This window comes from Petaurus breviceps, unplaced genomic scaffold (assembly GCF_028583685.1).
Source record: "Petaurus breviceps papuanus isolate PSGF00001 unplaced genomic scaffold, PetGlider_PUasm1.0 90897, whole genome shotgun sequence".
NCBI lineage: Eukaryota > Metazoa > Chordata > Mammalia > Diprotodontia > Petauridae > Petaurus > Petaurus breviceps.
In genome coordinates, this window is record NW_027187374.1 from 7,853,705 (window position 1) to 7,873,018 (window position 19,314).

At 36.7% G+C, this 19,314-nt stretch overlaps 1 protein-coding gene across 7 annotated transcripts in view; it reads left to right on the forward strand.

Moving 5' to 3' along the window:
• The window catches only part of ITSN1 (intersectin 1), a 327,970-nt gene that overhangs the window by 23,923 nt on the left and 284,733 nt on the right, over positions 1-19,314 (forward strand). For 2 of the 7 annotated variants that reach the window (XM_069074950.1, XM_069074953.1), the window contains exon 2: positions 15,815-15,884. The exons of the other annotated variants lie outside the window; for them this stretch is intronic. The gene's annotated coding sequence lies outside the window, so the exon portion shown is untranslated. The remainder of the gene's footprint in view (positions 1-15,814; positions 15,885-19,314) is intronic. 7 annotated transcript variants of the gene reach the window in all.

Sequence of the window (19,314 nt, forward strand, 5' to 3'; positions counted from 1 at the left end):
TCTATAATATTCCATTGTTCATGTACCAAAATTTTTCTTGCATTGCCCAATTGATGGGTACCTACTTTGTTCCTAGGTCTTTGCTGTGACAAAAAGAGTTGCAATTAAATATTTCTGTACATGTGCATCCTTTTCCTTTGTTTTTGATTTCTTTGGAAAATAGGACTGGTAAGGGTATCCCTGGGTCAGAGGGTCATCAGAATTTAGTGATGTTGGGGGATTTCGTTTCAATTAATTTCCAGCATGGTTAGGTCATTTTACCACTCTCTTAATCGTGTATTAATGTGATTATTTTCTTGAACCTCCTCAAAAAATGGTTCTGTTTCTTGCCATTTTTGTGCATCTGATGAATATGAGGTGAAACCTTAGAGCTGTTTTTTTTTTTTTTTAAGCAATTGGGGTTAAGTAACTTGCTCAAGGTTACACAGCCAGTTATTTCTGGGTGTAGTGCTAAGTATCTCAGCCTGGATTCGATCCCAGGTCATCCTGACTCTGGGGCCAGTGCTCTTACTCACTGTGCCACCTGGCCACCCCCTTAGAGCTGTTTTAATTTGCATTTATCTGAATTAGTGATTTGGAGCAATTTGGCTTTCTTCCTTTGAGAACCACAATAAATTTTCAGAAGAAGAAATGAGAATTATCAGTAATCAGTATAAAAAATTGTTCCAAATCATGAATAATATGATAAATGCAAATTAAAACAATTCTGAGGTTGCATCTCATATTTTTCAGACTGGCTAGGAAACAAAAATGATAAATGTTAGGGTTCCATTTGAGTTATATTTTACATTGATTGTCCGGTATTGCAGATGGATAATGAACTGGGCCCAGCATTGAATATGGGGAACAGCATGGTCTAGATTACATTTGGTAAATTGTTTGTACTTTCAATGATCCCAAGCTGCTTCCTGACCAAAAAAAAGGGGGGAGGGGGCAGGAAGGAGAAGAAAAAGAAACAGGAGAGCTTATGAGGCCACCAAAAGAGTATGGAGCGAGGAGAGAAGAGGACCCAGGTATAACCACAGTTTGATGACAGAATATGGGTGATGATCCAACAAGGGAGACTGAGAAAGAATACTCCAGTGTATAGGAAGAGATCCAAGAAATAGCAAATCTAAGGTGAGCTAAGGTTGTCAATAGTGTCAGACACTACTTAGAGGACAAGAAGAATGAGGATTGAGAAAAGGTTATGGTAATGTTGTAATGAACAGTTCCAGGTCAGGGACAAGTGCAGAAACAAATTTGTAAGGGGTTGAGAAGTGAGAAGAAAGGACAGGGTGACAATGACTATTTTTTTCTCTCTTAATTGAGAAGTGATTGCTTTTCCATTAGGACATTGCAGATACTGTTTTTATTGTCTTGTGGGGTTTTTTTTTGTGTTTGTGTGATTATGAATTTTTAAAGAAGATATAGATATTGACTTTATATTTTCAGTTGTACCTTTTTCTTTCTGCAGAATTTGATTGTTGAAGTAGAATTACTATAGTGTTGAAACATTGAATATAATGTAATCCATTTATTTGTTTTCTCAGATTTCTTCTGATAAATGAGAAATTTTCACCCCTATTCTTATTTTGGTAAACACATTTCATTCACTCCTTCTCTGTCTCCTTTACTGGATCTTCCTCTAGATCACACCCTCTAATTGTAGGTGTTTCTTGGAGTTCTGTCCTGGGTCCCTTTCTCTATACTTCTATATATATTATACTTCTTCACTTGTTTCATTTGTTTCAATCATGTCTGACTCCTATTGACCTCATTTGGGGTTTTCTTGGCAAAGATACTGGAGTGGTTTTGCCATATCCTTCTCTAGCTCATTTTACAGATGAGGAAACTGAAGCACACTGTGTTAAGTGATTTACCCAGGATCATACAGGTAGTAAGTGTTTGAGGCCAGAATTGAACTCAGGTCTTCCTGACTCCAGGCCCTGTATTCTATCCCTTTTTTTTTTTTTATCTTAAAGCAGTTGGGGTTAAATAACTTGCCCAAGGTTACACGGCCAGTTTTTACACTCTATCACTTCTGCCCTTGTGATGGAATTTTGCTATTAGAAACGATGAGCAGAATGGTTTGCCCAGGGTCAGAAAACTAGTGTCTAAAGCCGTATTTGAACTCTGATGTTCCTAACTCCAGACCATGCACTCTCTCCATTGTGCCACTTAGTTGCTCTCTCATCAGTTCCAATGGATTTAATTACCAACTTTATCATGTTGACAATTCTCAGACCTGCCTTTCCTGCCTCAGTCTCTCTCCTGACCTCCTGTGTTACATCTCCCAATAACACTGTTGTCTTTTAGACAGTGTGTCCAAAACAGAACTCATTATCTTGCCCCCTAATCTCTCACCCCTGCCCCCACCCTTATCCAAGCTGTTTCTAAAACCTGCTAATTTTATCCTTCCAACATCTCTCAAATATGCCCCCTTCTCTTTTCTGACACTGCTACCACTGTAGTGCAGGCCCTTGTCAACTCACACTCAGATTATTGCAATAGCCTTTTGGTGGGGCTACCTGCCTCAAGGCCCCACTCCATTCCATTATCTGTTTTGCACCAAAGTATTTTTCTCTCAGTTATGATCAATAAACTCCATAAATTCTAGTGGCTTCATATTGTCTCCAGGAGCAAATACAAAATGGTCTGTTCTTTCAAAGCCCTTCATAATCTAGTCCAGCCTTCTTATACCCTGATACATACCCTTTGATGTAGTGACAGCCAGGAACAATACAATGTATCTTGACTCTTTGGCATTTTCTCTAGCTGTACCCTGTGCCTGGAATGCTGTACCTTTTCTGCTATGATTTCTGACCTCCCATGCTTCCTTTGGGTCCCAGCTTAAGTCCCAATAAATTCCCACAGATGGCCTTCCCTAACCCCTCTTAATTTCAGCTTTGCCCTCTTTTAATTATTTTCTATTTATCCTGTCTATAGCTTGTTTTGTACAATTTGCATAGTCTCATTATATTGTAAACTCCATGAGGTCCAGGAGTGTCTTTTGCCTCTTTTTGTTTACCCAGTGCTTAACATGTCTGGCACTTAGTAGCCACTTAATAAATGTTTATTGAAAATCCATATTATTGTTTCTTAAATATTTGAACCATTGATACATTTGAAATTTAAAATTGTGTTTGGGATGAGGTGTGGATTCAGTTCCATTTTCTGCTATACTGTTATCTAATTTTCCTGTTTTAATTTACCAGTGGAATTCTTTCCTTAGTGTATTGTGCCTTTGGATTTATCTACTTTTTTTTTTTTATGAGCAATCGGGGTTAAGTAACTTGCTCAAGGTTACACGGCCAGTTATTTCTGGGTGTGGTGCTGAGTGTCTGAGCCCGGGATTTGATCTCCAGGTCATCCCGACACTGGAGCTGGTGCTCTTACTCGCTGAGCCACCTGGCCGCCCCGATTTATCTACTTCTAATCTTTTGGATTCATGTGTCTCAAATGAAGGGATGTAGTTCCCCATCTCTCAATATTTTCCTTTGATAGTATTGTGGTTGGAGAGGAGAGTCCTCAGAATAAGGAAATCTAGAGTCAAATGCCTCTGACATATATTATCTGGATGCCAGTGAGCAAGTCACTTAAACTTCCAGTGCCCCCTAAGACTAAATTCTGGATGAGTTGCCAGATCAGCATCTTTGTAGCTTTACAGGAATGAAATAATAAATTTTATGTTTTATTTTTCCATATGAATTTTGTTATCCCTTTATCTAATTCTACCAAGTAAACTATTGTTATTTTTATTAGTATTATGTTAGATCTGTAGACTAATTTGGGTAGTATTGTTATTTTCCATGATGACTTACCCATGACCATTGATTAACTCTGTAATTCTTTAATTTTTCCTTAATTAAAAAAAATTTTTTTAAAAGTTCTTGTTTAAATTTTGTATGTCTTTTTGTAGGTTGATGCCCAAATATTTGATGCATTTTATTATTATTACAAATCACAGTAGGTTATAAGCTAAAAGTTGTGAGGCTTTTCATTGCCAGATTCCCATGTTTGTAACATTTACAAACAATCGTCTCATTCAGTATATGTCTATCACCTCTCTGTCAATCAGTCCTGTGGGAATCATGGCTGATCATAGTTCTTAAGTCTTTCAGAACTGTACTCCCTCCCTCCCTCCCTCCCTCCCTTCCTTCCTTCCTTCCTTCCTTCCTTCCTTCCTTCCTTCCTTCCTTCCTTCCTTCCTTCCTTCCTTCCTTCCTTCCTTCCTTCCTTCTTTCCTTCTTTCTTTATTTTTATAATATTACTATATCATTCCTCATAGAAATCTTTCCAGTTTCTCTGAAACCTCCTTCACTTCTGACAGCACAACAGTATTCAGCATTTACATACTATATACAGTGTGTTCAGATGTTATCCAAACGGTGGGTACCCCCATAGTTTCTAGTTCATTGTCACTATAAAATAGTTGTTATAAGTACTTTTGTACATATAGAACCTTCTTTTCTTTCTTTTTCTCTTCTGGGTGCTAGCCAGGTAAACTGCTTACTAATTTTTTTTTTTTTAAAGCAATGGGGGTTAAGTAACTTGCTCAAGGTTACACGGCCAGTTATTTCTGGGTGTGGTGCTGAGTATCTGAGCCCGGATTTGATCCAGGTCATCCCGACACTGGAGCTGGTGCTCTTACTCGCTGAGCCACCTGGCCGCCCCTAAGCAATTGGGGTTAAGTAACTTGCTCAAGGTTACACGGCCAGGTGTTTCTGGGTGGGTGCTAAGTGTCTGAGCCCGGGATTTGATCTCCAGGTCTTCTCAACCCTGGAGCCCGTGCTCTTACTCGCTGTGCTACCTGGCTGCCCCTTGCTTACTAATTTTTTCTCTAGGCATGGGACCTCTGACTTAAAGGCATTTCTATCTGATCCCCCAAGTTTCCTCCCTTAGGTTTTGTTCTCTCCTGTTGACATTTCAGCAGCTTTCTTTGACCTCTCAAAAGTGTTGATTAGAAGTTCTGTTTTTACAGTTGACTCTCTTGCTGAGAAAAGCGCTTCCCTATTGAACCCACAGAGATTTCTCTCTTCTTAAAGGATAGACTGATATCTTCCTCACTTTCTTCATTCATCTTCTCTAGGGATCTTGAAAAACTTCAAGGGGAGTGGACTTGTGCATGATTGGACTCTGTCCTCATTGATATGGCTTTATGAACTTATTGTACAAACCTGAGTTTCAAAACCAAGAGTCATTGTGCAGAGTGGATAGAAAACCTTGGCTTCAGGAAACCTACCCCTCATATGTACTTGACAAATTACCATGGGTAGGTCACTTAATCTCTCTGTGCCCCTAGTCAACTATATAATTTAAGTTAGATATGGGTTGCCAGGGTATATGTTAGTAAAGAATATTTTTGAAGAAATCACAGGTTCACTCCATCCCAACTATACCACCTCCCCAACAACAAAAGCTGTTCTAGTCTGACATCTCTGTCCAGTTAATTTTAGAGGTCACGTGCCTTGATTGACCATGTAGCTTAGTTGGCAACTACTATAATCGCCTATAGTTTCTTTCAAGGTTGCTTCCCTCAAGAGGTAAAAAAATACCCTGATATTCTCTGGTTCAGAGCCCCCTCCTCTGTTGAATTTTCCACCAAGTTCTTGTTACCAGCTTAACATGTGTCTTTAGAGTCATAGTTTATTGACTAAGATGGTGTATCTTAAACCTAACAAATAGCCATAATCTTCCTACGTCAGGCCAACAGTTTTACTCACTTCTAGATGAAGAAAATCTTTAATAACTCATAGTATAGACATGAGGTTGAGATAAAAGGAAGTGGGGTAGAGTGGAGTGAGTGATTTTTTTTCTGGTGTAGTAGAAAGTACACTGAGTCAGAAAGCTTAGCTTCTGATTCCCCATTGAATACTATGACCTTGGGCAAAACATTAAATGACTCCAAGCTTCAGTTTCCTTATCTGTAAAATAGGGCTAATGTCATGGACTTGTTTTTTCTGAGGAATAAGTGAGCTGAGAAAGCACTGTGTAAGTGTAAAGGGCTTATATAGATGCAACCTCCCACTTTTGCACACTGTATTTCTATATTAGTCAGTTCTTTTTTTTCATTTTTCAAATAATTTATTAACTTCTGATTCACATCATTCATTTCCGCCAGATTTTGAGTTACAAATTTTCTCCCCGTTTTTCCCCTACCCACGCCCCAAAATAGCAGTCTCACAGGATATCCCCTCCTCCAATCTGCTCTCTCCCATATCTTCTCCCATACCCTCTTTGACTTTTTCAGTAGGGCATGGTGGATCTCTATGTCCCAGTGCCTGTATATCGTATTTCCCAATTACATGTAAAATAGTATTAATAATAATAATAATATATATATATATTTTAAAACTTTGAATTCCAGATTCATTCCCTTCCTCCCTTGTCACCCACCCTTACAGGGAAGATAAGCAATTCAATATAGGTTGTACATGTGTAGCTATGCAAAACATTTCTATAGTGGATATACTGTAAAAGACTGACTATATTTCCCTCCCTCCTATCCTACCTCCCACTTGTTCTATTCTCTTTGATCCCGTCCCTTTTCAAAAGTGGGTGCTTCCAACTTCCCTCCCCCCCAACCCGCCCCCCCCTCCCCCCCCCCCCCCCATCCCCTTCCCCCCTACTTTCTTGTAGGGTGAGATACCCTATTTAGTGTGTATGTCATTCTCTCCCCGAGCCAAATTCAATGACAATAAGGTTGACCCATTTCCTTTTGCCTTCCTATTCTTCTCCTCCATTGTAACCATTTCCCCTTGCCTCTTCTATATGAGATAGTTTACTCCATTCTGTCTCTGCCCATCTCCTCTCATTATATTCCTCTCTCACCTCTTAATTTCACCTTTTAAGTATTATCTCTTCCTATTAAATTGGTCCTGTGAAGTGGCGCAGTGAGTAAGAGCGGCGGCCCGGAGTTGGGGGGACCTGGGATCAGATCTGGCCTCAGGTACTTAACACACACCCACACCCACACCCACACACACACACACAAAGCTGGCGATGTAACCTTGGGCAAGTTACTTAACCCCAATTGCTTAAAAAAAACCAAACAAATAAAATGGTCCTGTGCCCTCTATCTATGTATACCTGTAAACGTATGTACACACATTCACATATGTATTAATATGCCCGTATACCCTCAGTGTCGAAGCTGCCAGATCCTGGGTTATCCTGATTGTATTTCCACAATATTCAAATTGGTATAGGAGGCTTGAAATGGAAAGGGAAAATTTGGTACAGCTAGAATAGGATACAGGATCAATTTAGATCGAGTAAAAGGATTGCCTTGCTGCAGTTAAGGCCTAGTTGAAATTAGTTAGAAATTTGTAGTGGATGGTGGGGGGTACTCTTGGGCTGAGATTAGATCAGTCACGAGCTGCAGTCTGAGAAGGAGGAAATGTATTTGAGAGTAGCAAAGTCTAATTTTGAACTGATTGACTTTAAGTTTATGATGGGAAAAGGGAAGAAAGTGAATTGATCAAAGCCAATCAACACATCAAAACAAATTGATGTTCAATGCAATGCTCCATTCCCATGGACACTGACCTCTGAAAAGGAGGAAAAGCAACAGGTGTCTTCTCATATTTCTTTGGGACCAGGATTTTTCTCTATAATGTTGTAATATTCAGTTTCAGTTGTTTAAAGGTTGTTCTTTTTATTTGCATTGTTGTGGTCATTATGTATATTGTTTTCCTGGTTCTGCTTTTTTTTTTTTTTTTTGCTTTGTATCACATTGTTTCATATAGTTGTTAGTAGTTTACAGTTCTTTTGTGAACTCTTTATTTATGTCCTTTAATTGAAGATGAATATCATTTAATTGAAGAATGACTTTTGATGTTATGGATGTCTGTTGATTGACTATATATCTTAGAAATCAGACCCTTATCAGAGAGATTCGATTCAAATTTGTATATTTTCCCCCTGTTGAACTAGATCTAGTTAACATTAATTTTGTTCCTGCAAAAGATCACCAATTTCACATAACCAAAATGATTTCATTTATCTTTCATAATTGCGCAAAAGATCACCAATTTCACATAACCAAAATGATTTCATTTATCTTTCATAATTGCCTTTATCCCTTGTTTTTTTTCTTTAAAGCAATTGAGGTTAAGTAACTTGCTCAAGGTTACATGGCCAGTTATTTCTGGATGTGGTGCTAAGTATCGGAGCCTGGATTCGATCCCAGGTCATCCTGACTCTGGGGCCAGTGCTCTTACTCACTGCGCAACCTGCCCGCCCCTTCCTTTATCCTTTGTTTAGTTAAAAATTCACTCCTTACCCATAGTTCTGAAAGATACATGATCTGCTTCTCTTCTAGTTTTTTAATGGTATAGTCTTTAATAATTAGGTTTAAGATGCTGGTATAAGTCTAATTTCTTCTATACTGGTTTCTAGTTTTCCTGGTAGTCTTTAGGGAATTCTTTTTCAAGTAATTTATATTTTCAGATTTATCTAATACTAGATTGTTGAGTTCAGTTATTTCTCTTTCTTCCTTGATTAGTCTGTTCCATTTTTTCCATCTTTTAAACTAACATAAAATCGTTTGATAATTGCTGCTTATAATATAGTTGATAGTCTAGAAGTGCTGTTGCCTTATCATATCTAACTTTTTCAGTATTTGCCTTTATGTTGTAGATCTTTTGTTCCTCCAAATGAATCTTAAAAACATTTTGTCTTGATCTGTAAAGTATGCCTTTGATACCTAGGTTATTACAGCACTAAATATGTAAATTATTTTGGAAACATTGTTATTTTTATCATATTGGCATGAGCCAATCATGAACACTGAAGACCGCTCCAGCTATTTAAGTTTGTGGTGCTGGTGTTGTTGTTTTGACTTCCTTAGGATATTTTCAATTTTATTTATGCTGATATTAAATGTACTTTGGAATTATTACACCTAGATATTTTGTACATTTCATTGTAATTGTGAATGGGACTCCCTCTTCTATTAATTTCTTCAAAATTTTGTTAATATGTAGAAGTTGTATTGGTTTTTGTGGACAAATTTTGTAGCTTACAACTTAACTATAGCTATTATTTGGTGAGTTTAATTTTGTTGTTAAATTCCCTAAGATTTTCTAAGTGCATCATCATGTTATAGGGAAAGTTAAAAATAAATTTTCTCTGTGTGTCTTTATGCCTTTAATTTATTTCTTTTTTGCCTTTTTTTCTTTGGAGGGGGAAGGCAGGGCAATTGGAGTTAAGTGACTTGCCCAAGGTCACATGGCTTGTAAGTGTTAAGTGTCTGAGGCTGAATTTGAACTCAGGTCCTCCATGACTACAGGGCTGGTTCTCTATTCACTGTGTCACCTAGCCACCCCCCTTTTAATTTATTTCTGTTGAATCATTACTGTAGCTAGTATTTCTGAAATTGTCAGATTTAATAAGTATTAGAGAAAGTGGGGCATTTTTTCTTTATTCCTAATTTACTGGGAAAGCTTTTAATATTTATCCATTTGCATATAATTCTTGTCTTGGATTTATATAGATGATTTTTATCATGTATTTTAAAAAGATTTTTTATATGCCTATGCTTTCTAACAATTTAGTCATAAATGGATATTGAATTTTGATACTGTTGATCGCTGTCTTCCCTTTGATCCTCTCTCTAGGTTTTTGTGACAATTCTGTCTCCCTACTTCCCTCCTACCTCCTTTGCTGGATCTTTATCGAGCTCACATTTACTAATATTAGTTCCATGACTCTATCCTGGGTCCTCTTCCTTTCTCTCTATATTGTTTCACTTGGTGATCTCATCAGCTTCTTTGAATTCAGTTATTATTTCTATGCTAATGATTCTTGATCCACTTAATCCAACTCTAACCTTTCTCCTTATAACTCCAGACTCACATCTCCAACTGCCTTTTGGATGTTTGGAACTGGCTGCCCCATTTGACATCTTAAACTTAACATTTTCAAAATTTAAACTCATTATATTTCCCTCTGGCCATTCCCTCTTCCTAATTTTCTTATTACTATCAAAGGCACCACTATTTTTCAAGTCACCCAGTGTTTGTGTCTCAGTGTCATTCTTGATTCCTCCCTTATCCTCCATATCCATTCTTTTTCCAAGTCTTCTTTACTCTTGTCTTTATAACATCTTGTTTATATACCCTTTTCTCTCCTTTGACATAGCCACTACCCGAGTACAGGCCCTCATTGCCTTATACCTGGCCAGTTGCAAATAACCTTATGGTTGTTTCCCTGCTTCAAGTCTTTTCCCATTTCAGACCATTCTCTACTCCTATGTCAAATTGATCTTCAATGGGGTGGCTATGTTGCGCAGTAAATAAAGCACCAGCTCTGAAGTCAGGAGAAGCTGAGTTCAAATCCAGCCCCAGACACTTAATACTAGCCCTGTGACCTTGGGCAAGCCACTTAACCCCCATTGTCATGCCTTCCCTCATCTCCCCCAAAAAAGCAAATTGATCTTCCTAAAACACAGGCTTATTTCCCCCATTTAATAAACCATATTTGTTGCCTATTACCTTGAGGACCAAATATAACACCCCCCCCCTTTTTTTTTTTTTCATTTAAAGCCCTTTATAACTTGACTACTTCCTATCTTTTCAGTCTTCTTATACTTCACTCCTTTCCGTGTGTTGGGCAGTCCAATGACAATTTTCTCTGTCTTCCTTGTTGTTCTTCAATTAAGACAGTTTCTCTCCTTAGTCCATGCATTTTTTACTGGCTGCCCACCATGCCTGGAATTCTCTTTATCTCCTGACTTCCTTAGATTCCTTCAGGTCTTAGGTAAAGTACTTCCTTATATAAGAAGCCTTTCTCAATATCCCTTATTGCCTTCCCTCTGTTGATTATCTCCCAATTTATCCTGTATATATAACTTGTTTGTACATAATTGTTTGCATGTTGTGTTCTGCTTTAGACTGTGAGCCTCGAGACTATATTTTTGCCTTTCTATATATACTTAGTGTCTAAACAGTACAGTGTCTTGGACATAATAATAGGTGCTTCATAAATGTTTATTGACTGCCTGATGGATAGTCAAAAGCATTTTCTGCATCTCTTGAATCACCCTCTTTGACAGGGTAGGTATTGTTATCAATATGATTAGTTTTGTTGATTTTTCTTCTATTAATGAACCATCCTTCCATTCCTAATGTGAATCCAACTGGGTGATAGGGTAGAAAATACATTGGACCTAGAATCAAGAAGACTTGAGTTCAAATTCAGCCTCAGACACTACTTAATTACCTCTGTGACTCTGGGAAAATCATTTAACCACTGTCTGCTCCAGTTTTCCTAATCTGTAAAATGAGGGAAGGTCTGTTGAGGGGATCAAATGAGATCAAATTGTGAAGTGCTGAGCACAGTGCCTGGAGCACAATAAGTGCTATATAAATGTCATTATTCTTGTTATCGTCATCATCTTCTTAAATGATTTTTTGGATTAATTGCTGTATTTTTTTGCAATGATTTTATAATTTACATCGATATCCATAAAAAAATATTGGCATATAGTTCCTTGGTTTAGGTATTAGGACTATTTTTCATAAGTTTGGGTAGAGTACTTTATCAATTTTTGAGAATAATTTCTGTATTATAAGTGCCAGTTTTTCTTTAAAAATTTGATAGAATTCACCTTTAAATTCATGTTGGTTTTTTTTTTGTGTGTAGTTCCTTTATAACAAGTTCCATTTCTTTTACTGAAATTGGACTATTTAAGATCTCTGTTGTTATATTAGTTAGTGTATTTTATAGTTTTGTAGGTGATCCTTTGTTTCTTTTGAGTTCTTATTTTGACTGGAATATAACTACATAGCAAGTTCTAATAATTTTTTTTCATTTCATCTGAGTGTTTCATTTTGCTAATTTTTTATTTTGTTAATTTGATTTTTCTCCTTTTTTAATTAGAGCAGCCAAAGATTCATCATTTTTATTAGTCTTTTCAGAGAGGCAGCTTTAACTAATTTTGTCAGTTCTATAGTCTTTTTGTTTTCCAGTTTATCAATTTCTCTTCAGTTTTCAAAAATTTCTTTTGTTTTGCTTATTTGGGAATTATTTGTTGACTTTTTGGTTTTAAAAATATATTTCAGTTAATTTCCTTATTTTTCTAGTTTGTTAATGCTTGTTTTAGATATACAATTTGTCCTATTAGTATAGAATTATCTTCATTTCAGAAACATTAATACTTTGTCTCATTATTAGCATTATCTTTCATGTAATTATTGTTTTGGGGCTTTTTCCTTTAACCCATCATTTGTATTTTTATTATTAAGTCTTCATATAGGTTTGTGTCTTTTGCTTATGTTCCCTTGATACTTAATACTTATTTACTTTTCTTGTGTCAGTCTGTCAGTTAGTCAACAGATATTTATTATGTGCCAGGCACTGTACTAATCGCTGGGAATACAAATAAGAGCAGAAAGACAATTCCTCTCTGCAAGGAGTTTACATTCTACTAGGGGAGATGACTTTTTAAAAAACCAACTAAAAATGGTGAGGAGGGAGGAGAATGAATCTTTGGAGATGAATTGGTGGCATAGCCTAGGGAAGAATAAAGACATCTTTGTCCTGGGCCTCTTCTTCCTTAGATTGGAAGTTTTAGGAGGAGCCTCTAATCAGAATATGAAGCTTCAGGGACAGGGAGTACTTCCAGTATGAAAAGTACGTCCAGGAGTTCAGTAAGCTTTTAGGGTCGAGTTATTGGCAAGTTTGGGGTATTTCCAGGTTGATTATTTTTCTCAAGTCTGGGATTTTTGTTTTATTTTGCTTTTTATTTTTTCAGGAATATTTCAAATACCTCTTGGTAAATGTCTTTTTTTCCCATTGATTTTTAGTTTTAGGTTTACAGAGTATATCATTTGGGGTTGTATCTGGTAATCCTTTACTTTTCAAAATGCATTATTCCATTCACTTTTTAGGTTTTTAGTAGGTGCAGAATAGATGGCTTTTTTTAAAATTAGAATTTATTTTTATTTTATTTAAAAGTATTTCTTCTGACCCTTTGCAGAATTTGTTATTTGCCATTGGAATTGTTAAATTTCATCACTATGTATGCCTTGGGGATTGGAGGGTGGGTTTTTTGATTTAGAGATTGATTCTGTGGATTCTTTCAATTTTTACTTTGGAAAAATTTTTCAAAAAGTTTTCAAAAACTTTTTGACAGTTTTCTTTATTTCCTGTATTATGTTCAGGTTTTTTCATTTTTCATGTTCTTCTATTTCACCTATGATCCATACATTTTCTCTGTATATTCATTCTGTTCATTATCTGTGCATCTACCTTTGAAGTTTATGCATTTATTTATAGAGATCTTATGTCCTTTTAATGTTATTACATTTTTCTACTCTATTACCACATTTTGCTCCATTTTGGCATTTTTCTAGTCTAAATATGTTGGATTCTCTTTCATGTGTATGGAGAAACTCCACACCTTGAATTAAATTTTTTCCTAATCTGCTAATTATTTTTTTCTTTGAAGACTATGTATTCTGACATTGGTTCCTTCTTACATTGTTCTTTTAGGGATTTTTTTTCTTTTGAGTTATTCTAGAATTTATTATCTTGTTCCATTGATATTTCACAGAGTTCTGTGTTTCAACAGTCATTTATTAACTTTCCTTTATCTTGTAAATTTGTTGAGAGATTTGTACTCTACATATTTAATGCTCATTCTTCCTTCTAGTTTTGGGCCATTGACTGCTCATGTTTACTGCCTTAAATAAATTTCTTCCTCTTCAAGTCTTTGGTATAGCCCTTTTGCCTTATAGTCTTCCTTCATTCACTTTCTGACTCTGCACTGTTTTATGGTATGTATGTATACCTCAGGGCTGGACTTCAAAGCTGCCTCAACCACCTCCTTATTTTTCACCACATGCTTCTATCCCTATCTTTAGTAGCTTTTAAGGGTCAGGACTAGCTCCAGCTGAGTTTCTCTTCCCTTTTTTTTTGTCTGATGCAACCATTCATACTGTACCCTATGCCCTAGTTTTTCTCTTCACTGTAGTTATCTTCTCTGGCTGGGCTGAATCAGTGTCTACCCCTTTTATCGGAGTTGGGAAAAAGTGCTAATGGAGTTCTAGACAGTCTATGAATCCTAGGGGCTGCCCCAGACAGAAGAAAACTTGATTCTATTCCTACCCCACCCCATTTCCTTTTCACTTGATTAAACAGAATTGAGGAGGAGGTCAGGGAGTCCAGTAACCCCAATAACCGGAGTCCCTAGAAAGCAGTCCGGAATAAATTCACGGACTCAAGCATTCTCTAAGTCAAGGTGGCAAAGATTTATTGTTATACTATACAGTGGGCAAGAGTTCTTAGGGAACCTGCAACTTTAGAGGGGATACAGTTAAAATAGGATAAAAAATAGGATAACTAAAGTAAAACCTGTGCCAAATATGCTAACTGGGTGAGTCAGGGCAGGATTAGGGAGCGGTTAAGGAGTGGTCAGTTCTTAAAGGAACATGCACTTTTAATATCTACTACACGGGCATATTGTCCAGAATTTACTGGGAAATAGTCCAAGGGGGTGGGGGGCCTGCATGGAGGTGTGGTTTTAGGCTTGAAATGTTACTAGGTTAGCTAGTGGTCAGGCTGACCAAGCTGCCACCCATCAGTGTCATGTTTGCTAAGATGGGATACATATGTCCCAAGCCTAAGGCATACATAACAAGGGATTCAAAATGTATATAATGAGCTAGGTAGTATACATATGACTGAGTCTACGATATATACTATAGGTCAGTAGTAAATATCTTTATGACCCAGTACACAGCTGGGTCAAACTACTAAATTCTATAGGTACAGCTGGCTACTGTATCAGGAAGAGAGATAAATATTTTGTTAGGGCATGCTTCCCATGAGCTAGAGAGAAACTGCCTGAGACGGTGTTTTGAGGCTAGGGAGAAATATGATTTTGGAACTGGGTGTGATTTTGCAAACTGGGGTTCATGTAGGCACCCAAGCACCCCATCAGAATCATTGTCCTATCACTCCTATCTGAGTGATAGGAGACCGTTAGAGTGTGTAGCATGTGCTATAGACTCTGGGTGGGAGGATCTCAGTGTTCCTCACTGGTGGCCTTTGGGTTGATTTGTGCAACACTGCAAGAATGGATTAGCATTCTCTACTCTTTACAAGTTATTGCCTTTTCAGTGTTCTTTCTTATCTTGTGAATTCAGATGTAATTGTTCTGTATTCTGCCTTTTTTTTTTCTGGGAGTTGAGGGGCAGGAGGTGGGATGAAAAATATTGCGTCCAGGATCATTACAGAAAGAAGAAAAGGTATCCTTTCCCCTCTCCATGAACAGTGAGTGGGATTAACCTCAGTGACCCCATGTTGTGGTACCACAAGGAAGGAGGAGGGGAAAAGAATATCCATACATATACACCCAAATCCTTTACCTTTTTATATAGAATGTTTTGTTCCCTTAATGACATTCCCCTATCACCAATGACCTTTCTGAGAGACATTTTTCTAAGAGGATAAACTACACCCCCCCTTGAAATTTTTTTTGGGGGGGGGGCATGGGGAGGAGCCATGATGTTCCTTCAGTTAAAAAACAAATATGGCAAGCTGTGTAAAGAATTGATAGTATGAGGAGAGATCCTGAAGGGCAAGTATATATAAAATATGTCTAGATAACAGATGGGAGAGATGTTAGTTCTAATTCCATAACAAGACTTGGCAACAATGGGATGCATCCAGGATGACGTTGAACTTATAGACCTGGTTGTGTAGATGGATGATGTTGTCTTCAGCCCCTCAAGAGAAAAAGAGAATTTAACAAAAAAGATGGGTTTATGAAATTATATGTTGCTTATTTTTTTTTAAATCAATTTGTGGTCTATTGTTACCCTAGACTACGTTACCTGAAAACTGTTGGGGTAAAGAAAGAATATGAAGAGCTGGTGTTGAGTCAAATATACTGAGTAAGTATAGGATGGACTTCTAATAATATGACACTTCAATCTCACAAAGCTTTAAAAAAAGAATATTTATCAAAGAGGAATCCTTTTGTTAGTGATTAGAACAAATCAATTTGCTTGCAAACAAAATTAAGTTTTCTTTTAAATATCTGATATGACAATTAGATTGCTTGATAAGGTTTTTCTAAAAATCTTTTAATTTTTAATTGACCTTCTTTTGTCCTTTGTAGAAAGCATTGCCAGTTCAAATTGGTGAGTTAGAAATAGAAATTTTCACCTATTTTGGCATCCTAAACTATATAACTTCTTTATTATTGCAACATTTTTAGTTTTTTTTTCACGTTGATGCTCATTTTTCCATAGGTCTTAATTTTTAAAGTTCTGTTGTAAAACAAAAAGTTGAAGTGTTCCTTTGGGTTAAATCTCAACTCACTTCAGTAATGATTAAATGGCAGTGCAATCTAATGAATAGTATGCAGGATGCTGGACTGATGCTAGGACTATGATTTGCTTCATACTCCAGTGTGTGTGTTCCTGCAGCTCCACATTTGCCAGATGCAGATAGTTATATTTGCTCTGTACTTCACAAGAGTATTGTGAGAATTACTATAATTAGATGTTTTAACTTTTGTAAAAATTTCAAGATATATCAGATATCATGAGGCATCTGGTGGATAGAGCCCTGGGCCTGGAGTCAGAAAGACCCCAATTCAAATCCTACCTTAGACACTTGACTGTGTGAGCTTGGGCAAGTTACCCAACCCTTCTCAGCCTCAGTTTCTCATCTGTAAAATGAAGGTAATAACAGTACTTAGCCCACAGGGGTGATGTTGGGCTTAAGTAAGGTAATACATGTAATGAGCATTGAAAACTTTAAAGAAGTTATATAGGGGTGGCTAGGTGGCGCAATGAATAGAGCACCGGCCCTGGAGTCAGTAGGACTTGAGTTCAAATATGGCCTCAGACACTTAACACTAGCCGTGTGACCTTGGGCAAGTCACTTTACCCCAATTGTCATGCATTACTCCCTCCAAAAAAAAAAGCAAAAAAAAAGCAAAAAAAGAGTTATATAAATGCTAACTATTACTAGGTATATAAATTCAGGGTGTTTTATAACATTTTGCCTTTGTCTTTTTGTGTATCTGAATCTTGACCAATAAATAGTGGTTTTTTTTTCATTACCAAACATAGCTTAAAAAAAATTTTTTTTTGTACACACACACAGAAAAAACTAGCCATGTGATGAGTACTCAAGCACTCAACTGTCTTCTTTATAGGGTAGTGAGATTAATGCCTCTTGTGTCGGGTTTTTTTTTATGATCTCTTGGCCTTCAGTGTAGGATTTCTATTTGCAGTGATGTATTGACTCATCTATGACTGGACACTCCGAATCAATTTGACTCATTCGATTATTAAGAAATAAAATTGTACTGATATAATTTGTTTTGTACATCACCAGAATTTCTCCCATTATTCCTCTCCCCCTCCTAGAGAGTATATAAGTAATGATCTGAGATGAGTAATGATTTTTTTTAAAGAAAATAAAATCAACAAAATGTGTCAATACAGTGAAAAAAATCTGGAAATGAAATGTTCCCCACTTCTGTAATGGAGTAGGATAGTGATATCTTCTCTTATTTTTTTTCTTTAGGTCCATGGTTGTTCTTTGTAAATTTGTAAAATTTGACCACAGTGTACATCTCACATATCTAAACCTATGTGGTTGTCTTGGGAATGTGGGGCTGCACACCTGTTTGACTCCCCATTGATTTTTTTTAATTTTTTTGGTTTTTTTTTGGTTTTTTTGTTTTTTTTTTCCCTGTTGATTTTTATGCTCATCTCTTTTGTATATAATTTTTGCCCTGAGGCCTGCTTTAGCGGTATCCTAGAAATTCTGGACTTTTTCTTCTGTGCTATAGAAACCTTTTCACCCTGGAAACTCTACCCTTACACTACTTTTTTGGTAGTACCCTCAACCCCAGGGGCATCTTCATCTGATTGTTTGATTCCTCTGGGACCCTCCAATTTAGGAGGAGGCCCAGGCCAAAAATGTCTTGATTCTTTTCTAGGTTATACTGCTGAATCATTTCTATGCCCCCTCTGGATACCTTCCAGTATACACACTTCCTCCTTTATATGTGTTGTCTTCTCCCATTTGAGCATAAACTCCTCCTCAAGGAACTGTTTTGCTCCTTATTTGTATATACATATATTTTTTTTGCTTTTTGGAGGGGGGAAGGCAGGGCAATTGGGGTTAAGTGACTTGCCCAAGGTCACATGGCTAGCAAGTCTGAGGCCGAATTTGAATCCAGGTCCTCCTGACTCCAGAGCCGGTGCTCTGTTCACTACATCACCTCGCTGCCCCCTATTTGTACTCTTAGTGTTTAGCACAGTGCCTGGCATATAATAACTACTAAGTAAATGCTTATTGGCTGGCTGACTTTTTTTGTTGTTTCCATTTGTGTGTTTAGTCATCTTGTATATTGTTTCTTTGACTCTTCTTCAGTCTGCATCTGATTATATAGTTCCATGGTTATTGGTTTTTTAAAAAATTCCTCATTTATTGTTTTTATGACATAGTAATATACTACATTCAGGTACTGTAAATTGATTAGCCATTCCCCAATTGATGAACAATGACTTTATTTTTAATAAATATCACCAAAAATGCTGCTATAAATATTTTGGTATATATCAGAACTTTTCTTTTTGTTGTTGACCCCCTTGGTATATATGATTAGCAGTGGGAAATCTGGGTCAGAGGATTTTAATCTCTTTATTTGCATAATTCCAAATTGAATTCCAAAATGTTTGTACTAATTCACATCTTTACCAACAATGCCATTCCTATCTTCCTGTTACCTGTCTAGTATCACCTCTGCCAATTTCCTGGGTTATTTTTTTGGATTATTTTGTGCATATATCTTCTATTACTAGCAATTTAGAGAATTCTTTCAAATAGTTGTTAATAGTTTGTAGTTCTTTGGAGAACTGTTAGTTCATATCATTTGACTACTTATTGAAGAATGGTTTTTTAGTCTTGCAAATGTATGTATACGTATTTGCATATATTTATATATGCATCTGTTGTCTATGTATCTTGGATATTAATCCCTTATCAGAGAAATTAGAAAAATATTTTTCTAAGTCGCTTGCTTCCCTTTTTAAAATTTGTTTTGTTTTTTTGTTTTTACTTTTTTGTAGGGGGAAGGTTAAGTTACTTGCCCAAGGTCACACATGACTAGTTTTTTGTGTTAAGTGTCTGAGGCTGAATTTGAACTCAGGTCCTCCTGACTCCAGGACCAGCGGCTCTATTCACTGCACCACCTAGCCACCCCACTTGCTTCCCTTCTTAAATGCATTAATTTTTTTGCAGATACTTTTCAGTTTCATATAATCCAAATTCTCTATTTTATTTTTTGTAATTACCTCT